Raw genomic sequence first — 10065 nt, 5'->3', positions numbered from 1 at the left:
CATATCCTTAAAAAGGAATAAAACCGATGATCTATATATCTCTCCACACACCATCTCATGTCCTCACCCCATTCTCTCCTGCCCTCAAACATGTCCACATCTACACTTGGTTTTGGAAACAGCCACAGAGGAATGTTCCCCAATGCAATTGCCAGCCCTATCTCTCTCTCCCCCAGTCCATATTCTACAACCGTCTGTCTGATTGTCCATCTATATGCTTTCTGCTTACCCCCTCCTCGCTCCCAGTATTCCCTAGTTGCCGTGACTGCAGGATGTCATTCTAATTTCCCTTTCAACCTCGCCCAGTACAGTGATGCAAGTTTGTCCCACCTTATCCTCAGTGGCAGTTCCCCACTATCCACCTGCAATCTATCAACAGGTGTCGTCCTGAAGGCACACACAATCTCAGGGCCCTTGACTGTATCCTATCCAAGCTCTGTAGTACCGTTTTGGCTGCCGATCCATATACAAAGCACCCATAATCCAAAAATGTCCTGATCAATGCCTGCTACATATACAACAGTGTTTGTCTATCTGACCCACAATCATATCCTGCCTCTGCCCTCATGAGGTTCAGCACCTTCCTACACTTAATTTCAATATACGCAATGTCTCTTCCACATAAGCCTCTCATCAAACCACATACCTAAATACTTGAACTCACCCTACCTATATCCTGACTGTATATTTGCAGCTTAACATCTTTAACCTTCCTCCTAGAAAACACCATAAGCAGGACTTGGCCACTGACATCCTAAACTCCCACGTTAAAGACAAATCTTCCACAACTCCCACAGCTTCTTGTATCTTCCTCATCACATATTTCACATTCCCACCTCTCTTCCATACAGCCCCTTCATCAGCATACAAGGCCAGACCCACTCCCTGTCCCAACTCCTTAAATATGTCATCCATCATCAGGGTGAACAACACCGGACTAACTACACTTCCCTGAGGAGTACCATTGTCCACTTCAAACCGCATTGACAATTCTGACCCACCTTCACCCATATGACTTGATTGAACAGGAAGTCCATGATCCAGTTATACAGATGTCTCCCAATACCCAATGCACTCAACTTGATCAACAACCCTTCCCTCCACATGGTATCGTAAGCTTTCTCAACATCAAAATACACAACACTCATCACCTCTTTTATTGTCAAGGCCTTGGCTATCTCTGTACTAACTGTCACCAGGGCATCCATGGCAGAACTCCCTCTCCTGAAACCACTCTGTGCTCTGCTCATCAAACCCCTAACTTCCAAGAAATACATAATCCTACTCACTATCATCTTTTCATCAACTTACACATGTTGGATGTCAGTGCGATAAGCCTATAACTGCCCGCCCTAGCGGAATCTTGGTTTTACAAACGACAACACCACCGCACGTTTCCACCCAGCAGATATCACCCCAGTCCTCCACACTTTATTATACAACTCTAACACTGCTTCCAACTCACTGTTCGGTGCATGCTTAAACATCACATAACCCACCCTATCTTCTCCAGGAGCCCTTGTCATCTCAAACATAGAAAACTCTGCATCCATAGCTTCTACTGACTCCCCTTCTTTCTTTAAAACATTTCCATGCTCCTTTAACTTTTCCCCACGTCTCCTCCTACTCTCATCACACAGGTGATAACATATTTGAACCGCTGCAAATGCACCACCTAGGACATTTTCCTTTCCTTTACTTGATACAGCTGTGACGTTTCCTTCTACAGACACTGAAATTCCAGCAGTTTTACTGTTCCCCATCATTTTTTGAAACGTTTTCCAAACCTCACCAATTTCGGTCCCTCTACCAATAGTGGAGTAAAATTCCCGCCATGCCTCCCTTTTCGCCCTCTTAATCGTTCTTTATCGCTCTCTTCCTCTGATACTCCATGAGATTCCTTTTCTGTCAATCAATTCACTCTTAAGTACCCGTAGAGCTATATACCCTTCCTGCACCACATTTGAGCAGTCATCTGTCCACCATGGCACCACCCTCCGTCTTCCTCCCCCCGAACACACTAGAAAAGTCACATCTGCAGCTGATATGATTACAGACGTTACTGCCTCAGCGTTCTCATCCACAGACCCCTCCATTGATAACGTTTGTCCCGCCCGCTCACACAGGTACTTGAACATCTTCCAGTTAGCGTTCTCAAAGCACCACCTAACGTAATTGCCTCTACTCTGCACACACACACCCATATTGACCTCACATCGAACCGGAAAATTATCACTCATCACTTCCCATTCACACCTCCCTGCCTCCGCCACAGGTACCAACATCAAGTCCAAGCATGACTCCGCATTGATTCTTGTCCCCCTCCCATCATTAACACACACTAATCCCCTTTCACCCATAAATTCTTCAGCTCTACTCCCATTGTTATCTTTAGGCGTACTTCCCTAGAATTCATTATGGGCATTAAAATCACCACACCATATTACCTTCCTACCCCTACATGTCCTATCAATCCCTTCTAACTATGCTAACATGAACGGTTTGCAGGGGTTATAGAAATGAGCTATTACAATCTTACCCCTACTCCTACATACTTCTATTCCCACACATTCCAATTCCTGTAGCTCCAATACTCTGTACGCCATCCCCTCTTTAACGAACGTAACACAACCCCCACCCGACCCCTCCACTCTATTATACCATACCGAACTGAATCCCGGAATCACAAACTCCAGTTGAGGTTTGAGCCATGTCTCTTGTATACACACTACATCTGGTACTACATCAATGTCATATACAAACTTCTTAAACTCCTGCCCGTTAGCTATTAAGCTTCTAGCGTTTCACTGAAGGACCTCAAAAACCATACCAAAAAGGATGTTCCGACCATCACCTCTTGGCTGATTCAACATCTTATGTATCATTACTCCAGTTGCTTCTGTAATTCCCAGGAAATCTTTAGCCTAGCGTACCACCACGTCTATGCGTGCAGACTGTTCCTTAACCTGATCACTCATATTCATCACCCTACACATGAACGCCAAGAAATCAACCCTGTTCACCACCAACGATTCTTTTGTAACCGCACACTGATATTTCATGGAAACCGAGTTTGTGCGACTCTCTCACCTCCCCCTTCCATCGGACGCCCCTGCGCCAATTTCTTCTCAGATTCTGTACTTTGAAATCTCCGTGCTGCTTCAGCATATGCTACCTTGTTTGTGATCTTATATCTCAGTATCTCCGCTTCCTGCTTCAGTACTATACAGCACCCAAATGCAGCACTATGTTCCCCGACACAGTTACAGAACCTTGCCTTAATAACCTCTAACGAGCCTCTACCCCGGGTCCGGGAGCACCCCCCATCCCCCCACACACTGATTAGCATAGCTAGCATAGCTTCACAAGTAGATAGTAGCATCTAAATATCATTAAATCACAAGTCCAAGACACCAGATGAAAGATACAGATCTTGTGAATAAAGCCACCATTTCAGATTTTTAAAATGTTTTACAGGGAAGACAAAATATGTAAATCTATTAGCTAAACACGTTAGCAATATACCACTATTCTAACTCCATCAGTTTCTTACTCCTTCAGGTGCTATCACCAATTCGGCTCAACTAAGATATTATAGCCACTTAACCAAGAAAAACCTCTTCAGATGACAGTCTGATAATATATTCATGGTATAGGATAGTTTTTGTTAGAAAAAAGTGCATATTTCAGGTAGAAATCACAGTTTACAATTGCACCGACCTCACAAGACGACTAGAATTACTATAGAGAGCAACGTGTATGACCAATTACTCTTAATAAAACATTTCATAAGAATAGACAAAGCATAGCAATGGAAGAGACCAGATCTTGTGATTCCAACAATATTTCAGATTTTTCTAAGCGTTTTACAGCGAAAACACAATAAATCGATAAGTTAGCATACCACATGTGAAAACGTTACCAGAGCATCGATTCCAGCCAAAGAGCGCTTAAACGTAATCACCGCCAAATATATATTAATTTTTTCACTAACCTTCTCAGAATTCTTCCGATGACACTCCTGTAACATCATTTTACAACATACATATACAGTTTGTTCGAAAAGGTGCATATTTAGCCATACAAAACCGTGGTTACACAATAAAAATACTAGGAAATCAAGCCTCAATATGTCTGACGTCATCTATCAGAGTGATCTAGTTTAATTGAAAGCTAATCATATACTGGACTAAAAATACAGGGTTGACAGGAATCGAAAGACAAATTAGTTCTTAATGAAACCGCTGATTTACATTTTTAAAATTATCCTTACTTTTCAATACAGGGTTCGCCAAGTGAAGCTATACCAAACAAAATGGCGAAATATGCGTTTAAAATTTTCGACAGAACAACAATTTATCATATTAAATATTGCTTACTTTGAGCTGTTCTTCCATCAGATTCTTGGCAATGTATCCTTTCTATGTTATAAACGTCTTTTGGTCGATAGATGTCCTCTGTCCTTCGAAATATCCACTAACGATCGAACGGGACCCCAAAACGTGTCCAAAGTTTCAGAGTGCACAACAAATAAATTCCTCAAAATCGCACTAAACGGATATAAATTGCTATAAAAGGTTCAAATTAACTACATTATGATGTTTTTAACAACTATAACGACTGAAAACATGACGGAGAAATATTGCTGGTTTAGACAACGATTTGGAATGAGGCAAGTCCGATGTCCTTCACGCTTCAGGCGCGCGACGAGAAAGGCGGTCCCTATACATTTTGTGGTTTTATAATGGCTGGGATTGTGCAATAGACTCATTCAAAACGTGATGACGTACAGACACCCAGAGGAAGACGTAGGCAGTGTCGGTTTCTTCATAGCATTCACTGTCGCCTTAAAAACAGACTCCAGATCAGGGGTAAAAATTTCTAAAATCTGACCCCTGTCATGAAAAGTGCTGTAGATATTGTTCTGTACCACTCAGAGACAAAATTCCAACTTCTATAGAAACTAGAAGGTGTTTTCTATCCAATAATAACAATAATATGCATATTGTACGATCAAGAATTTAGCACGAGGCAGTTTAATTTGGAGACCCAAATATGCTAATGCGGAACAGCACCCCCTATAGTTGCAAGAATTAACCTCAACTCCACACTTGCCATATTCATGCGGTCCCCCACACTTCGCACAACGTCTCTGCCCCTTACAGACGCCAGCCACATGTCCCATGCGTTGGCACTTAAAGCACCGAAGCGACTCTGGCACAAACTCCATAACATACAAGCTGATGAATCCTAGATGTGCTCGTCTCGGAAGATTCACTTCAAACTCTAGCAGCATCGTAGTGCGCATTTAAGAAATGTATGGGCATAACAGGCCCGGCTCTGGACGTTCTGCTGCCCTAGGTGAGATGCAAAATTGCCACCCCCCCCTATCCCCGCTAAACTAGAACAGGTAATAATTGGCAGAACAGAACATACTAGCAATACATTTTTAACACATCTGGATAGTAGGCTATATATCAGTTCAATGTCAATAACATAACATATACAAATATTTGTGTTAACTTAATTTATTCACTTATAGCACCACCTGAACCTCCTGCCTCCCCTCCAACTGCACGACGGGGTAGGAAGAAAAAGGCCGAAATGGCTCTTCTGGCTCCCCTGGTGGCATATCCAAACCCTCAGCCACGGCTACACACTAACAACGCGGCAGCCTATACAGCATGGGACCCCGTGCTGTGGATTCAAAAGACTTGGCAACATGATGAAATTAATGACATTGCAAAAGATCTTCCCGATCCCAGTCAGGACTCTGTCAAATTCTGTGTTGATTGTGAACAATTGATGAGACAATGCAAACCCTCTTCCGCTGAAATTGCCCACATCTGTCGAAAAAATAAGGGTTTGAGATGGGGTGATGTAGAGGGTGGGTTTGACTCCAATTTATTTTGGCAGAATGACGGTGAGTTCCAGAACCAACTGGGACAGTTACTTCAGAGGATAAAATATCAATATCCCCCTAAAACAGACTGACCAGCGATTCAGACATGTACACAAGGTGACGAAAAGTGCCTGGAAGATTACAGGAAATGCCTGGAAACCTGCTTTCGCCAATTTAGCATGTTGAATAGGCAAGAAGCTGGGTATGAACATTTGTTAAAAAGCGCCTTGGTGTCTGGCTTGCGCTCTGAAATAGGGAAGATGGTGAAAACAACCTGTATCAGATGGGAAACTACGTCACTTACAACAGTGGTGGAACCTTGCAAGCACGCCGAACGACAACTGACACAAAAAACGAGTGAGACGCAGAAAGCTAAAACTGATAAACTACATGTGGCCAAACTGACTTTTTACCAGGGTAAAGTAGAGGGGAGAGGGAGGGGACATGAAGGAAGAGGAACGTACAGATGGAGAGGACGTGGAGGACCAGGGGGAGATCGGTGCTGTTTCAACTGCGGGAAACCAGGACACTTTGCTGTTCCTTGTAATGAGCAACCAGCCACAGAAGATAGAGCCTGGCAGAACAACCAACAACCAGGCAGAGGATGAGGGGCGCCGAGGGGAAGGGGAGCCTATTCAACCTGGCAGACGGGAACACCTGCCCAGAGAGACGGAGGACGAAAAGCAAAAAAAGGCAGTTGGAAAGAAAGAAACAGGGGAAGTAGAGAAAACTGGACACAGTCATGAGGAGCACACTATTTTCCTTAGTAGTTGTAGTTCTTTGTCTCTGAGTGTTTGTTAGACTGAATACATCAGACGTACCACAATGGTGATGATAGGGAAATGTTATTCTTTTCTCGTCTTCGGTTGAGTTTCCTAGACTACGTTACATGCAGAGCTGCAGGCGGTGCATGTCTTAGTCTAGTCTTCTTCTTCTCTGTTGAATGTTTCAGAGTTTCTAACAATTTTGTAACGTATTCAGCTCGCGCTGCACGTATACTGGTCTTGTAGTTTTAAACCATTTCAACGTGTAGCCACCGCTCCACGCTTTCTGGTCTGATATGTTAATTCTTCAGCGAGCCCTTTTAACTTCTTACGGATCATTGGGACGCTAGCGTCTCACCTCGACAACATCCGGTGAAATTGCAGAGCGCAAAATTTCAAATGACAGAAATCGTAATATTAAACATTCATGAAAATACAAGTGTCATACATCATTTAAAAGATTAACTTCTTGTTAATCCAGCCGCGTTGTCAGATTTCAAAAAGGCTTTATGGCGAAAGCACACCATGCGATTATCTGAGGACAGCGCCCCGCACACAAAAGCATTACATACATTTTCCAACCAAGCAGAGGCATCACGAAAGTCAGAAATAACGATAAAATAAATCACTTACCTTTGAATATCTTCATCTGGTTGCAATCACAAGGGTCCCAGCTACATAACAAATGGTTTCCCTCGTTCAAAATGCATACAAATGAAGTTACCAATAAACTTCTTCCAAACACATCAAACAACGTTCCTAATCAATCCTCAAGTACCCTAATATGTAAATAAACGATAAAATTTATGACGGAGAACACCGGAGATCATTACCGGAGATAAATAACGAAGTACGAGCATTCACCGGAACGCGCAACAAATACTACAGCCAAAATGGGAGCCACTTACTAAGACTACAAATTTTAGCTAATTTTTTGCGCGTAATAAACAAACCTAAAACTCTTTTTAAAGACTGTTGACATCTAGTGGAAGACCAAGGAACTGCAATCTGGGAGGTCTTCCTTTTATATTCCCATTGACAGCCATAGTAATCAAGGGTGAGCTGAATTTTTTTTTCCTGGATGGATTGTCCTCGGGTTTTTGCCCGCCATATCAGTTCTGTTATACTCACAGACATATTTTAACAGTTTTCAAAACTTTAGAGTGTTTTCTATCCAATACTACCAATTATATGCATATCCTAACTTCTGGGCCTGAGTAACAGGCAGTTTACTTTGGGCACCTCATTCATCCAAACTTCCGACTACTGCCCCCTAGCCCGAAGAAGTTAAGCACTCGCCTTGGAAGGCGGTTCCATCATGTTGCCACAATGTCTGTGCTCACGTGGGCATGGTCACTGACTCGGCAAAAGCTTACATGAAAAACTATTCTCCTCTAGAAGGCTAAAATCACATTTAATCTTTACATAAATAGTTTAATATTTAATCATATAACTTTTACAACATTTTGATGTAAATCTGATAACTGGGATGTATACATTTGTAGAGTTACAGTTATTTAGTTATACAATCCTTAATGATATCACAAAACAATACATTTTTGACAGGAWTTATTGTTTGGATCCCCACCAACCATTCCAGACATTTGGATTTGAAAACTAATGTTCCAATTCCCAATCTTTTGATGTTTGAAGTTTTGGCAAGATTTTCTCTCTACACACAAAGGATTTTTGACTCCTCCATACTGCAATGCAAAAGAGAGAAAGTTTACGACCGGCCATTAAAGTCATACAACCGGCCCCACTCCCCCCTTCCTCTCTGGTGGGAGAGAGGGGGGGGCTCTCTTTGATTCTCACACAGGAGGGAAAGTTATGACATGATGCTGTGCATGCGAGAACCCCAATTGTTCCAAACCAGACTACACTGCTATCAGCGGTACCAGCAACAGCAAATTGGTTTTCAGTTGTTGACCTGGCTAATGCTTTTTTCAGCATTCCCGTCGCACCAGAGTCACAGTTCTGGCTTGCATTTACGTTCTTAAATCGCCACTGAACTTGGACGGTGGCGCCGATGGGGTACACCGAATCCCCCGCATTTTTTCTGCTGCATTGGCACAACATTTTGAGGGTTTCATGCCCCCCGAGGGGAGCAAGCTGATACAGTACGTCGACGATTTGTTACTGTGCTCTGAAACCTTTGAAGCATGCGAAATTGACACCAGAGCTCTGTTCATGTTTTTAGCAGAAAATGGCCATAAAGTCTCATAGATAAAGTTGCAACTTGTCTCCCAACCAGTACAATATCTGGGGCATGACATTATTCCAAATGGTAGGCAGCTGGGCTCAGAGAGAGTCAATGCAATTCTGTCTGTGCCACAGCCAGTAACAAAGCAGCATATGATGACACTTACTGGAATAGCAGGGTACTGCAGGGCATGGCTGCCTGAATATGCAGAGGTTGTCCAGCCATTGTCTGATCTAATTTACGGTCACAAGATGACAATGAATGACAAGATAAAATGGACCCCTGAAGGACTGGACTCTATTGACAGACTGAAACAATTGTTGACTTCTTCTCCCTGTTTAGGATTGCCTAACCACTCTAAACCTTTTAACGTTTTTGTTTGGGAAAATAATGGGTTCATGTTGTCTGTCCTTACACAGGAACATGGTGGAAAGCAGAGACCTGTGGGATACTACTCCAAGAGACTTGACAGTGTGGTGAGGGGGCTGGTGTGTTGTCTTAGGGAAGTAGCAGCTGCTACAGAAGCAGTTTTGGCATGTGCTGATATTGTAGCAATGTGCCTACTAACTGTTCATGTCCCCCATGCTGTTCACACTCTGATTTCACAGCCCAAAACTGCTCACTTGACTCCTGCACGGTTGCTTCACTATCCGATGTGTTGTTAACCATGTCTCATGTTACCCTAAAGAGATTTTTTTCGTTTTGAACCCAGCAACTCTGTTGTCTACCGCGGTACCAGCAGTACCAGCAACAGCAAATTAGTTTTCAGTTGTTGACCTGGCTAATGCTTTTTTCAGCATTCCCGTCGCACCAGAGTCACAGTTCTGGCTTGCATTTACGTTCTTAAATCGCCGCTCTGGTGGAGCTGGTGTCAAAACCATGTTCTGACCTATCGGATATGCCACTACTTAATGCTGATTTAGAATTTTTTGTAGATGGCTCTGCACAGCGATCAGATAATGGACAGCCATTGGTGGCATATGCAGTAACATCTGCTTCCACTACACTGGAGAGCGTTAACCTTTTTCAGCTAGGGGGCAGAATTTTTATGTTTGGAAAAATAACGTTCCCAAGGTAAACGGACTATTTCTCAGGTGCAGATGCTAGAATATGCATATAATTGACAGATTAGGATAGAAAACACTCTAAAGTTTCCAAAACTGTCAAAATATTGTCTGTGAGTATAACAGAACTGA

The sequence above is a fragment of the Salvelinus sp. IW2-2015 genome, linkage group LG4q.1:29, assembly GCF_002910315.2.
Source record: "Salvelinus sp. IW2-2015 linkage group LG4q.1:29, ASM291031v2, whole genome shotgun sequence".
NCBI classification, from domain to species: domain Eukaryota; kingdom Metazoa; phylum Chordata; class Actinopteri; order Salmoniformes; family Salmonidae; genus Salvelinus; species Salvelinus sp. IW2-2015.
This window is presented reverse-complemented; position numbering follows the sequence as displayed.